General features: G+C 45.2%; 1 non-coding gene across 1 annotated transcript; it reads left to right on the top strand.

Annotated features, from left to right (window-relative positions):
* Nucleotides 1–13,867: 13,867 nt before the first annotated feature.
* On the top strand, nucleotides 13,868–14,002 carry LOC141411223 (small nucleolar RNA SNORA70). Its single transcript, XR_012436039.1, has one exon. It is a non-coding gene; the product is annotated as a small nucleolar RNA SNORA70 (small nucleolar RNA).
* The last annotated feature ends 918 nt before the right edge of the window (nucleotides 14,003–14,920 follow it).

Raw genomic sequence — 14,920 nt, 5'->3', positions numbered from 1 at the left:
GTAAATGTGCCTGGCTGGGGGCAGCCCAGCATGCAGTTCAGAGGCTGGATTTGCTGTCAGCCAGACCTGAGTTCAAATCCTGACCTCATCGGCCATGGGTCTTGGGGAAGACATTTACTCTGACCCTCCTTTTCCCGAGTTGTACAGGAAGGATGTAACTCCCTGTTACTCCTATGTTTTCATAGCATAGGAACAGATTTGAATGTCACATGGAAGTTCAAAGCCAGGAGAGCGGGGATGAGGCTCGCTCCCTGGCTTCTTTGTCTTCCTTGTCCTCCTCAAACCGTTGGCAGCTTTCAGCTCCCTTGTGTCACCCAATGTTCCTTCCAGTGGAGACTGGGCGGAGGGTCCTATGCAGCGTTCGTGGAGATCGATCACCAAGTGGAGATGGAGCATATCATGGGGGCCCTGACCGCGGAAGAAAGAGGTACTGTAATGGCCAGAAACTCTTCTATCCACAAGTTTGTCCTCCTTTAAAGGCCCTGAGGGAAAGGAGAGTAACTGGACACCACCAAGGTGTTAATCACAGTTCCCAGGTGGTTGATCACAGTGCTTGTCCAGGATGCCCACTGGGCTGGTCTATTTACGTCTGCCTCTCTGGGAGAGCAGGGCCTGTGTCTTACTTACCTTTGTAGCTCAGCAGTCAAGCAGAACACAAACAGTTCTTAATCACTGTTTGTTGAATGAATATTCCCTTTTCTAGCTGTACCTCCAAACTCATTGGAGTTCTGCTTTTGTTGGTATTTTTTGGACAGGATACTTTTTTCCTTCCTTTCTTCCTTTCTTCCTTCCTTCCTCTCTCCCTGCATCCCTCCCTCCCTCCCACCCTCCCTTCCTTCCTTCCTTCCTTTTGTAGTACTGAGACTTGAACTCAGGGTTTTGTGCTTGCTAGGCAGGTGCTTACCACTTAAGCCATGCCTCCAGCCCATTTTGCTTTACTTATTTTTTGGATAGAGTTTTGCTCAGGGCTGCTCTCAGATCACAGTCCTCCTACTTATGTCTCTCAATAGCTGAGCTTATAGATATGTACCACCATGCCCAGTTTATTGATTGAGATGGGGGGGGGTCTCACTAACTTTTTGCCCAGGCTGGCTTTGAACAGCAATCTTCCCTTGTAACTGTGATTACAGACATGAGCCACTGAACCTGGCCTCTGAAGGGGATACTTTTAAGGTTGCCTTTTATCTGCAATTGTGTGGGTCATTGGGAAATGACCACAAATATCATCTCTACTAGGTTCTCTATGTCTCTAGGAGAGCCTGTCTAAAAACTTCTTGTTTGTGTGGTGCCTCTGTCCTTGCCCAGATGGAGCTCCACTCCTGTGAGTCAGACCCTGAACCCCCTCAATCCTTAAGGGCCCCCAAAACTCCCCACGAGCAGCGATGGCAGCAGAAAGAGGAAATTTCTATTGTATGTTGCAAAAGGAAGACAGGTACAATGAAGTGAGAGGAGGGGTGAACTCTCATTTTACATAGGATGAGCAATGCCACCTTTGGTAGGAGCAGGGCTTTCGAATTTATAAAATGTTCTTTTTTCTGTATTGTCTCACTCATTCCTTACCACCCTCTCTGAAGTATTATTATAACCAATTTGCAGATTGAGAAATTGCTCTGATATGGGCCGCAAAGGCAGCCGAGCCTCACAGAATAAACTGTGGGCGCCCCTGACGACAACGACAATGTTCCAGGGCATCTCAAGGTAAATAAGGATTTGGTGGCCATGGATGGATGACCTCTGACCGGGTGACTGTAATTGTTTTAAACATCACAGGTTGACAAATCCCTTTTGGAAGAGAGGAGATATTAGCCAGGATGGGATTTTCCCCCAAAGAACCCTTTAGAAAGAGTTCAGAAGCTCTCCCTTCCACCTTGACAGTCCCCCGAGTCAGGCTGAAAGGACCTTGCTCAATGTCTCATTGGAAGGGTATTTGCAGCTTGGCTCCATCATTCAAAGCAGGAAAGGCCTTTGTCATGGTCAAATGGCTTTAATGTGTTTTGAATGCTACATAAATTCAAACTCGATAGCTCATTTATTTGTTGGATTGAAGTTTTATACAATAAACTAAGCCTCGGTATTTACCAATAACTTGTGCATTGCCCTTTGTTTGTTTAGAACAGCCAAAAGGCAAAGAAGTTGACCGTGTCCCTCACGGCCACTGTGACGTGCCCCTTCTGGTACTTGCGGGAACACTTTATGGATGGGTGGGAGGGATGTTTGTGAGCGGACAGGGAAACTGACTTATTCTGACACAGTCCCACCACCGCTTCCCCTGCAGCTCAGTGAACTGGGAATTCAGAAGCTTGAGTGACAGACCAGGCTTGGCTAGTGACTTGTAGCATGACCTTGGAAGATTCATTGTCCCCTCCTGTGTCTCACTGTCTCCATCTGAGAAAGAAAAGGTGTGTAATAAATTCTCTTCATGGCTCAAGGTGAGTGACTGTGACCTGCTGTCCTTTTAGGACATCTTGGTCTTTTTCTCTGCCCCACCCACAAACATGTCGCACTCACAAACTCCAATAGGTGTTCTTTGTCCCCTGTACCATAGGCAAGAACACAGGCTTTGGTGTTGGAAGCAGCTGCATGGACTCCAAGTCTGCCATTGCTGTCAACTTAGGTGGTGTTTGAGAGCTTCTGTGTCCTATGTCACTGCATTGTGAGACACAGGCCAGGATGTCAGCACAGTGCCTGGTGTCAAGGATGTAGACAGGAGCAAAGCAGATCATGGTTTGGCTCCCTATGGGGAGGATCACGTGTTTCCCGTCCATCCCAGCCTTTGCACGTGGCCGTGGACTTGGTTTTTGGGGTAACCACTGTTCATAGCCAGGTCACCTCACCCTCGCAGTACCATGTCTATTGCTCCAAGGGCTTCCTGAGGCAGCAGCACCTTGGGACTCACTTGGAGGGTGAAGGGGTGAGGGATGGACACAGGCTGGCTAAGTCTGGCAATCACAATAGCCAGGAGGGTATTTGCTTCTGTTATGATTGGATGACAAGATCTGCCTTTGGCCCCTCCCCATTTCCAGGGGCTCATTTGCTGGCATGGGTTCTGCCCTATGTGGGTACACGGGAGGTGGGCCACTGAGCTAGAGCCTCACCCTGGGCTCACTGGTCTCCTGCTGACTCCTGTCTGTCATCTGGGTCCTGAGCCAGCCAGCTGTGGCCCTGAGCCCCACCACCCTGTGCTGCAGCCAGCACCCTCCAGCCCCTCACCTCCTTCCATGCTGCTGACACCTCATTTTGTCTCAGGGCCCACATCTCCTCCGAGTCACTCAATTCTGACTGGTCTAAGAAAACTGTTATGGTTTCATTCCCCAAATGCGGTTAACGTGACTCAGTTGTTTAGATCTGAAGAAAGGGGTAAAAGATTTACCCTGGGGAGCTAGTACATAAAACCAATAAATAAGGTGTGTGTGTGTGTGTGTGTGTGTGTATGTGTGTGCCTGCTCACGTGTGTAGATAATGTGGCTACACGTGGTTACAAAGGATCGGATCATCTTATGGAGTCTGCTAAGCCCCAAGAGCTGCAGAGTGAGTCTATATGCTGGAGAACCTGAGAGTTGCTGCTTTTTGTAGGGGGTGGGGAGAAGGGTTGGGATTTGAACTTAGGGCTCTGTGCTTGGAAAGCAGGGCTTTAGCCATACCTCCAGTCCATTTTGCTCTGGTTGTTTTGGAGATGGGGGTCTCATGAACTATTTACCTGGGCTGGTCTCCAATCGCAATCCTTCTGATCTCAGTCACCCAAGTAGCAAGGATTACAGGAGTGAGCCACCGGCTGGAGAGAGGCTGTCAATTCCAGTCCCAGTGCAAAGGCCCAAGAACCAGGAGAGCTGGAGGGTAAGATCCAGCCCAAAGGCTGACAAGCTCCAGATCAAGGAAGATCCAGAGTTTCAAGTGGGGTCAGAAGGATAGGAAAAAGCCAGTGTCTCAGTTTGAGCCATTGATCAAGAAGAATGAAACTTACTCAAGAAGAAGCCAGCCTTTTTGTTCTACTCAGGCCTTTAGCTGATTGGACAAGGCCCACCATGTTGGGAAGGGCCATCTGCTTTATTCAGTGTACTAATTCAAATGTTAAACTCATCTCGAAGTACCATTATGGAAACTCCCAGAATAATGTTTGACCAAATAATCTGGATACCCCATGGTAACACATAAAATGAACCATCACATCTTTCTGCCTTGGTGTGTGTTATGGGTTGAATTACAGCTTCCAAAAATTTATGTTGAGGTGCTAACTCCTGATACCCCGGGGTATGACTTTATTTGGGAATGACTACAGATGTACTTAAGATGAGGTCACACTAAAGCAGAGAGACCCTTAATACAACATGACCAGGTCCTTAGAAGAAAATTCTGATAGAGGTCAGCTGGTGATGGATTGCTGATTTCTTTCTGTACATGAGTTGCTTTTCTCTTTCTGATATATCAAGTGTGTCTTTAGCTCTCTGTAGTTTGTCTGTGATGTATCCAAGTGCAGATCTATTTGGATTTAATCCTACCTGGACTTCATCGAGATTGTTCAAGGTCTGGATTAAGTTTCTCATCACATTTGGAGGTGTTTTTGGCAATTATTTCTTCGAATACTCCACGAAGTGGAGTCTATGATTCTTTGAGGCTCTGTGCAATTTTCTTCATGCTTTTTCTGTTCTTCATATTGGATAATTTTTCTGGATTTATCCTCCAAGTTCACTAATTGTTCATTACACGAAGTTTCTATTTTACTTATCGCTCTAGATTTTCCATTTTTTTCTTTTAATAATATAATTTCTGTGTTGATATTCTCTCTTTGACGAGTCACAGTCATCCTATTTCCCTTAATTTTTTAAAATAGAATTTCCTTTAGCTTTTGAACATATTTTTACAAGCTGCTTGGCTTTTTTTCCTGCTAAGTCTGACATCTTAGAGGTCTCTCTGAGACATTTTCTACTGGCTGCTTTTTTAAATGCTGAGCCTTTTCTACTTCCTGTTGTTTAAATGTCTAGTAATTTTTTACTGGGAACTAGGTATTTTCAATATGATATGGGTAGCAACTCATTTTCTGACCCTGCCTGGGAGTTGTTACCCTGTTTTTGTTTATTTGCTTATCTGGACTTATTCTGAGGACTCACTCAACTACAGTGATGTCTCTGCTAAATTTCCTTTTTTGTGCCTGGTCTTATTTCTAAACTTTGCTTCATACTGTTAACTCTTGGTTCAGCATCACCTCCTAATTGATCCATGGTTGCACTCAAGCCTGTTGAGCCTGTAGACTTCTTCCCTTTGCTGTGGAACATTATAGGGACAAGGGACATATTGGAAGTGCAGACAGTCCACATTTCTGCCTCTGCTCTTCCTTTCCACTGAGCATTCTCATCTCTGCATGCACATGAGGCCTCGCCTGCAGCCAGGGGTGTGCAGGCACCTAGAGTCCTTGTAGGTCTTTCTGAGTAGTGCATGCAACCTTGCTCAGACTGTAGCCTTTTGGACCTGCTGGAGCTTTTCCACACCCACTGTAGCCTTCTAGTTCCTTAGCCCTGCCAAGTCTGGCTGCATGTCCAGTCCATGGCTTGCTCCAACCAGTAAACCTCAGAATGACCAGGACATGGGTCTTCCCATCTGTTTACAAATGCCATCACTGTCCCCTGCAGTAGAAAAGCCATTTCTTTCCTCAGCATGTCCTGACATGGGAGTCCTGCCACACTCATGGAACTGAAGGGGTGAGGGGAGCAGTCCCCGGCTAACACATCATAGGGGTCCACTATGATGTCTCAGCCAACCGTCAGTAGACGTTTTAGAATAAGCACTTAATTTTATTTATTACGTATTTTATTTGTTTTTTTCCACTGGTCAATTTTAAGTGCCCTGAAGTTGTTGCCTTTGACAATTCTGGCCAGTTCTATAGTTGTCCAGAGAGAAATGTCAGCTTCTTTCCCTACTCCTTATAAGTTTGTCGTTCTCACTGTATGGTGTGCTATTTCACTGGCTTTTTCTAGCCAGGAAAAGGGCTGAGACAAAGCAGAGCCATCAAACTCTCTCATCCCAAATTTCAAATCTTGATGGGGAATAAAAAAGTGAAAATAAGAGGTCGTACTTCATTTGTTTTGAGCAGCACCCCAGCAGGACTCTGCATTTTCTCGTGCTCTCTACATGGCTGTGCTCCTGTGGTTCTCATCAGGCAATGTACGAAGACTGGCTCTCTGGCCTTCCATCAGTTCCGGAAAGACCCCCAGGTCTGTTCAACAAATTCTTTTCCTGCTCAAGTTAGCCAGTGCCTGTTTCTGCTGCTTGCAAACAAAAGAGCCTGACTGATGGAGCTTTTCAAAGGATGTGCAGAAGAGAATCTTCTAAAGACTCCAGATAAGAGGCCAATTATTCACTTGACAGTTTTCGGGATTGCTACAACACACAGGCCTGTGGGAAGCGCCTGCGCCGGCAGTAAGCTGTGTGCCCGATGAAATCCCACTGGAGGGCCCAAGCCTGCACCTGTCACCAGCCACAAAAAGGCTCCAATTTTTATCCATTTCATCTGGAGAACCATCTGGGCTGGGAATAGCAGTAATAATAACAAATCATTGTCACCAGATTTTCTCATAGATAGCACTTCTTTTTTGTTGCTCTTGTTAAAAAATTCAGATTTTCAAGTTTACTGGTAAATAGGCACGCAGCAGTAGTCACAAAGGCTGTCCTGGGACAGGAGTAGGCCTGGGCCTAGGAACACAGGCATGGTGAGACTTGGCCACTGGCAGAAGTCTATGGTGGAGAGGACCATTCAAAGAAGGGGTGGGGTAACTGCAGATTGTTATTGGCCCCATGTGGCAATAATTTAGGGGTTTGTTTGATGTGAGCCAGTAGTCAAGTCAGATGTGTTGCTAGGTAGTGTGTGCGTGTGTGTGTGGGGGAAACTAGGGCTTAAATTCAGGCTTCACTCTTGCAAAGCAGGTGCTCTACCACCTGAGCCACACCTCCAGTCCATTTTGCTCCGGTTACTTTGGAGATGGGGGTCTTATGAACTATTTGCCCTGGCTAACCTTGAGCCTCCCAAGTAGCCAGGATTATAGACATGAGCTACAGCCATCTGACAAGATAGGTTACCTTAAACAAAGGTATGTATTAGTCCATTTTTGTTACTGTAACAAAATACTTGAGGCTGAGTACTTTATAAGGAAAGAGTGTGGTGGAGAGATCACATGGCAAGATAGGAAGCCAGAGAGTGACTCAAGGGTCAGGCTCACTTCTTATAATGACTTGTTCTCATGAGAATTAACTCAGGAGTCCACAAAACCTGCCTTCATTTCCTCTGAGTGTAAGACCCTCAGTGACCTCACACTAGGGTCCACCTCTTGATGGTCACACCACCTTATAACATCTCCACACTGGAAACCAAGATTCCAGCACATAAATCCTGGATCCAAATCACATCCAAACCATACAGGAGGTAATGACAGGTTCTCTGTTTCATCCTCAGCACAAGCATTGTGTGTCTTCACACATTTTATATGCTACAGCCTAACAAGGCGTGTTCAGACGAGGACAACCAAGATGGCAAATTGAAACCACCACATGACAAACGATGGAAGGAACATTTAACTTAGGAGAAAATAAGAGTCTAGAAATAGTCGAGATACAGAGGCAATACAGTTATATTCATCTGTTTTTTTCTATGTTTCTTATCTGCTTTGCATTGGGACACATTTTGTTTCTTTTTTCTTTTTAGGTTGCACTGGAGTTTGAACTCAGGGCCTCATGCTTGCTAGGCAGGCACTCTTACTACTTGAGCCACTCCACCAACCTGGACCAACATGTGGAAAAAGGTAAAATGTGTGCTCTTTGTTCCCAGTGGTGGATCCAAGATCAATTGAAAGAAGCTAGAGAAGATGCAATTTAATGTCATATGCATGTCAACGTCTCTACATGAAGTATTTACATACGCTTCCCAAAGGTCACCCCCAAATGGTTTTCACCTTATAATTCCATCAATATGTGTATGGGAAGACCTGTGTAGTTAGTTTAGAAACACTGACAAGTGACAGACAGGTAATGGTTGCAAGAATTGCCTGAATTTATGAAACTCAGCACTTCTTTTGTAGGTTGAAACCTGCAATAGCAAATCTGTAGTTCCTGTTTTGATATTAAAACAATACAGACCCTATTTGTAAAGGGCCTGTGTGTATTTTGAACATTTCCTAGCTTAAAGGTATTTAAGAGTTTTTAAAGAATTTGCAGAACCATGTGCAAGAGCTTTCAAAAATGGAAGCTGTACTAATAAAACCTTTGAGAAGAGATCAAACAGCTGACAATGGAGAGGCTATCGTTAGCGTGGGGGGAAGGCTGGGGATTAGAAGAAGAGCAAACAGCCCGATGACTGTCAGTTCCAAGCAACAAGGAGAAGAATCCATCTGCCGTCACCAAGGCGATGGGCGCAGCGTTGAGAATGCTGGGCCTGCTGGAGCTGGGCCGCGTTGGTCTTGGGTGTAGAACTGTACTGCATGCAGCTATTTAAATGTTTGTCTGCAAGTCGCAGAGTGAGTCAGGGCCACAGCTCGCACAGCATGTGTCATCCTGTGAAGTCAACTAGAAAAAAGCAGCAGGTGAATTGCGTGGGAGGTGGAGTGTGGACTGGGTTTCGGCCTCCTTCACCCCTTCTGCTAAACAGGTTTTGCAGAGTTGCTGACCCACGGCCCTGGATGACTCTGATATGATTTCTTCACATGTTCTGAAAGCAGTGGTTAGAATCCTCTAGCTGGACTCTTTGTGAGTTGGGTCAGAAGAACGAGACTGTTTGTTAAGTTTGGAATGGAACAGGACACATCACAGTATGTACCAATGGCAAGGAAGAATTTTCAGAGCTATCCAAATTTGGAGTGTAAAACTTTAGGTGGAAGTGAACTCCCCGTGGTTGAAGGGGTCAAGCAATGGTGTTGTAATGATTTCAATATAGGGAAGAAGAAAAGATCCCAGGTACTGAAACCAAGAGCTCAGGTCCGATTGGAGTTAGGGGCGAATTTGGTGAGGCTGAACTTGGGCAAGTAGCTTTCCAACACAGGCACACACCAGAACACCTAAGGCTGGACCTGACCTGCGGAGTCTCTGACTTAGTAGATTTCTTCTCAAGCCATACAAATGAGGCTGGTGCAGGGACTACACTTTGAGACTAGCCCAGCAACTTGAAAACTTGCCCATGGACAGAAATCCCTTGGGGGTCTTACTGTGGAGCCGCTTCTAGTTCAGTGGCTTGGGAGTGAAGCCTGAGATTCGGCATTTTCTGGACCAACTTCCAGGTGCTGGACCAGGAACCAGGTCTTGGATACCAAGGGCCTCGCATTGGTTCTGTGGCAGATGCTGAACCTGAAGTTGGCAACAAATTCTCTCTGCTGCAGAGATCAGAGGACTGCTGGGCCGGGAGCCAGGTCATGCATTCATTCATCCCACAAATATGAGTGCCTACTGTGCACCAGGCACTACTGAAGTGCTGGAGACACAGCAGGGTACAAAGCAAAGTCCTTGCTGTCCCAGAATTCGTATTTCAGAGTAGCAAAGTCTCTTCAAGGAGTCCTATTTTGGCTTTGCCCTTTCCCATTGCAGCTTATCCTGAGGAAGGAGAAGAAATATGAAGAACCAGAGAAAAACAGAACAACTTAAAATACTTTCCTTCTTCCCTTTTCTTTAAGAATTATAAAAGTTTCATAAAGATATTCATACCTGCATATGAGCATGCTCTCTTTTGCTTTCACCAACTAATGTCAAATGAAATGTACATCAAGGTATGTTTTAATGTCATTGTCATATGCAGATGTGAAAGTATTCATAACTCAGACATTGGCTTTTAAATTGAAGCAGCTCAAAAATTTGAGTCCGCACAGTGTTTGAGGAAGTAGACAGTGTTTGAAGGAAGCCAATGAGAATTTTCTATTGCCTTCTAACTTCCTCCCAGGAAGTCTGCATGAGTGGGAAGTCAATACCCAATAGTCTGGTAATCTAGGAGAGGCAGACAAGTTCAGTGACCACAAAGAATAGGTTCAAATCCTGTCCCCATCACTCACAAATGATGTAACTCTGGCAAGTCACTTAATGTCTCTGATGTCTAGTACCCTCATCTGAAAATTGGAAATAAAATCTACCTTTGCAAGGTGATTTAGAGAATAAGTGAAACAATCTATGCATGAGTCATTCATGGCAAACTCTCAATGAGTGGGGAGATGGTATCAGCCAGCATAGGTCAGGGTTATTTGGGGGCAGGGAGGAGAGAAACAGAAACAAGGCAGAGGACTAGATACAGCTCAGGCTGTTTATGTTCTTCATGGCCGACTTTCCAGAATGAGGCTGGAAATACAATAGAATTTTGTTGGAAGAAAAAAGGAAAACACTAACCAGATTTTTAAAATGGCTGAGTTAGACTGAATGGGAAAGGGCTGTAGCTACAACTCAGATGAATTCCCTTCTAGGATCGGGGGTAATAGAATTTTACCATAGATGCACAAGAACAGCTTTTGAATTTGTGATGCTTTTAAATATGGTTTAAAATTACAATACCCAAAGCTGGTGACATTGTAATAAAACTACTACACCTATAGGCTGCTGGTGGCAAATTGGTTCTATCTTTTAAGAGAGTGATTTGGCAGTGTGGATTAGAAGGTATAAAAATATTCCCTCTCTTTCACTTGGTTATTCTTCTTTTGGAAGTTTATTCTAAAGAAATAACCCAAAAGAAGGAAAATGAGAAAGGTGATTGGTTTTATTACCTATATTGGAGAAGAACAAAAGATCCCGGTAAGCAGCTATAGTCATTTCAAGGATATTTATGAGGACTATGTAGCAAGATGTCCCAATCACTATTGGTGCATAACCAAATTACCTTAAAACATAGCAGCGTAAAGCAATCATTTTCTTTTGCTCACAGTTTTATGGAACAGAAGCTCAAAAAGACTCTGAGTTCTGACTTGGCATCTGTCATGGCTGGGTTGCACTCAGATCTGCAGGACTGCAGTTACCTGTTGCTCCACTGGCCTTGCCACCAACTGTGGATCACACATGTGCTTGGCCTGGCCATCAGCTGGAAGGTTTGTTAGCATGTGGAGCAGGCCACCTATATTCAGCCTCTCCAGCTTAGCCATCGGAGGGTGGTCGGACTTCCCACTTAGCTCTGGCTCCTCCCGGAGCTGATGTTCCAGGAGCACCAGTTAGAAGCTTTCTAGCTGTTTCTGGTCTGCTCTTGAAAGTTATGAAGTGTCGTGTTTGCTGCATTCTTCTGGTTACAATCAAATCACTAAGTCTGGCCCATATTAATGAAAGACCTGTTTAAAAACTGCTACTGTCTTATTTGCATCCCTCCCACATGCAAAATACCCTCACACTTATCAAGACTTCCCACAGGCTCAGGCTTGAGGTTAAAGGCATTTCAATCAGGTCCAGGAGTCCATGAGAGTCTGCACTTGTGTCTGAAGACCACGGGATCTGAGGACCAACAAGATCCAGAGATGGAGTAACAACAGGCTGTCCTTCAAAAGAGGAAGGGATGGAAGGCACATAGTAGACCCTGGTTCATAAGAACTTGAAATCTAGCTGGACACATGTCACTGCCTCTTGGTCAGGGGCCAGTACTGTTCTTTAGGAATTGCTCTCCATGGCTCTTGACACCCCCATCTGGGCTTCTGTCATTCTTCCTGAGTCATGCCTCCTTTTCCATAAGAAACAACCCATGAGTGCAGTCGTTAGTGTTCTTGTTCTGCTGTGGGCTCAAAGGCATCTTCTCATTTTGTACTGCTTCTGTCTCTTTCAGTCCAAGATATAGTTGCTTCTGAAAACAGAAAAAAAGTCAGTTTTTATGAATCTTACAGAGTTCCCATCATTAGACAAAAACTGCACAGAGTCTTTGGGACAGTCATCCTTGTCTCTACTTCTCCATGAGGATGGTTAGGGACACATTCTTCAGAGCCTAGACGTTTTACTATTCAAGAATGACGTGCTAAAGGCAGAAGATTCTGGTGACCCAGGAGATACCATTTTAAATCTTTCTGAAATCTTTAAAAGGCTTTAGAGTCACTCTTCTGGCTTCATTTTTCTGAAGGTCACTAGATTTGACCTTTCCCTTGAGATCCTTTAAGTGCCCTTCACTGGCTGAAAATACTCTCTTGGTCCCTTTCTTATTCTTCCAAATTTCAATTGAAAATGGACTTTTTCTATCTATTCATATCTGTCTGCTCTCCTTTCATTGTAGGCAGCTAGAAGGAGCCAGGTGGCATCCTCAACACACTGCCTGGGAATTTTCTTAGCTAGGTTGTAAATTGGTTTAGGACATTTTCTACTTCCCACATTTCCACAGGGCATAGTTTTGCCAAACTTCTCCCACTGTATAACAAAGATCTCCATTCTTTCTACTTCTGTAACCTACCCCTCGCCTATGTCCTTCTCAAGGTCCATCGGGTTTCAGCTAACACACCGGAGGCCCTTCCGGCCTTTGCCTGCTATTGCCTCTCTGCCATGTGTGGTATGTTTTTCTCCTAGTAACCCCTCATTTCCAGCTACCAAAATTCATTTTGGTTATTATTGCTGTGAGAAAAACTGTCTCCCAATAAAGGGGCTTAAATAGCCATTTTATTTTGCTGGTAATTTTGAACATCTGAAATCTGAAAAGGGTTTGGCTGAGCAGCTTTCAGTCAAGGTTCCCTGTGCAGTTGCAGCAAGATGTCAGCTGGGGCCATGAACACTCAATGACCTAACTGGGTTGGCTGTGCCAGGCGATGTGCTCGTATAGTCAGGAGTCCATGCTGGCTGTCAACTGTAAGCCTGGCTGGGCTGTCAGTCACAGTGTCTGCATGTGGACTCTCCAGCGCAGCAGTCTCGGGATACTTGACCTTCCTACACTGTATGGTTTTCCCTGAAGCTAACATCCTCAAAGAACCAGCCAGAAGGTACATGGTCTTTTCTGATCCAGTTTTGAAAGTTATGCTGCATGTTATCAGTTACAAGTGGTCACTAAGCCATCCCAGATTCACAGATAGGGACATAGACACTACCTCTCCATGAGAATCTACAAAGAAAACATACTAAGTTCTCTAAGGATAAGGGCAAAAATCAGAATATAGAATTGCATGTATACTATGATTGAAGCAATACAAAGGAATGGACACATGGCAAACATTGATCAGAAAGGCAAAAAATTGTAGCTTTCTTGTTACTATGGATGGCTTTCCCCACTTATTTTATAATACGAAGGAAGACAACGCATTTCCTGGTGAGTCTGTGTTTTTGCCCTATCACCTTCCTCCAGTTTTCTTACAGTCTATCTCCAGGGGAATGATGAGAATCATTTCAGATTGAGGCTAGGTTGTGGCAGGGCATTGAGGAGATAACTCCTTGTACATGGAGGCAGTGATGGGGACAGATTAAGCTGCTCTGTGGACTTGGGTTTTAAGAGCACCCTCACTCAGGGCAAGGAGAAGGAGAAGCCCAAAGGCATTACCTCCTTACTCACAGCATCACAAGCTCCAAAGCAAGTGCAAGTTCACACACTCCAGTGCCATCCAATTCTCTTTGCCCCATGAAACAACCAGTAGGAGATATAGGTCAAATGACCAAACTAAGCTGTGATACAAATCTGTCTAAACAGAATGTGTTTCCATTCAACTCCCAAGCAGTGAGAGTCAAGACCAGCCTCATGTGGTCCTCATCACCCTCTCTGTTCTAACATGCAGAAAGCTCATCCAGCAGGATTTGGACCCCAATACAGATGGCCCATTATGGACTCAACTGTGTTCCCTCACCCCAAATTTTTATATTAAAACATCAAAGTGCATTTGAAGATGAAGCATGTACAGAGGTCACTAAGGCTATATGATGTCATAGTCTGGGACCCTAATCCAACAGTACTGGTGTCCTTACAAGAAGAGGAAGACTGCAACCAATTAAGCCAATGGGCCTCCTTTCCTCCCAGGGCCCCAGTGTGCAGTGGCTGCAAACATCAGCCTCCATGGTAATGTCCACAGACTGTTGCTTGTATGGATTGCCCCGAGGGACCTTGGAGACATCCTTTTCCAGTGAACACTCTTGTCTCTGATCTCACACTGTTCCCATCCTAGCCTTTAGACACATTCAAATGCTTTTGTGAAGCCCCATGGCCTGGTGGCCAGGGTTCACGTCGGTCAAGTTGTCACGTCCATCTTCTCCAAGCCATAGAACAAGGAGCATGACATTGAGGACCAATCTGAAAGGATGTAGCTGGCCCTGGTGCTGAAGCTAGCAATCACTTACAGAAGTAAATCTTATTGCTGCTGACCTGGAAATTCTCCACAGCCCTTTTATAAAGGAGAGAGAGGTAATTGGCCGCCCATATTTCCCCAACAAGCCTTGGATTCCTTTTTATTGAGTCTGATGGAACTCCTCTCATCACCAATCTTTCTGAATTGTGAATTTTGCCGCCGGGGTTTGTTCAAGAGAACAGACAGAATGAGATTTTCTGGCTGTCCCACTGTGTAGGGATTTAACTTTTTAGTTTCTGGATGCTGGGGGAGTTTGTGAGGTTCCAGAGGGGCTGGCTGGTAGTGGGAAAGACAGAGAGCAGGCCTGGTCAATACTATTTGCCGCATAGTTTGGAAAAATTCCAGTGTCTTAATCAGAGCGTCTGGGTGCTGTACATATTGGCCCTCCTGCACACAGCACAGGTTTTAGAAAGAAAACTGAGCGGCTATGGCTGCCCTGAACTTTATATCTAGGACCTGGACTGGAGGGGACACTCTCAGCTCAGGCCATCTCCCATGTTTGGACAGCTCTGCATTTACCAAGCAGTCATGTGGGAGAGACCCCATACCGTGCCCTTCCCCCGAGCCTCCACAGGAGGCTGGGCCACATGCCCACTTTCTGTTTTAGGGCTGTGGTCTGTCTTGCCTAAAAATAAAAGGCAAACTTATTTTTAACTGGAGCTCTTCTCCTTCTGGGCTGGCATGGATGC

Source organism: Castor canadensis, chromosome 9 (assembly GCF_047511655.1).
Source record: "Castor canadensis chromosome 9, mCasCan1.hap1v2, whole genome shotgun sequence".
NCBI classification, from domain to species: Eukaryota; Metazoa; Chordata; class Mammalia; order Rodentia; family Castoridae; genus Castor; species Castor canadensis.
Note: the sequence above shows the minus strand (reverse complement) of the source record. Positions and strands in the feature narration are given on the sequence as shown.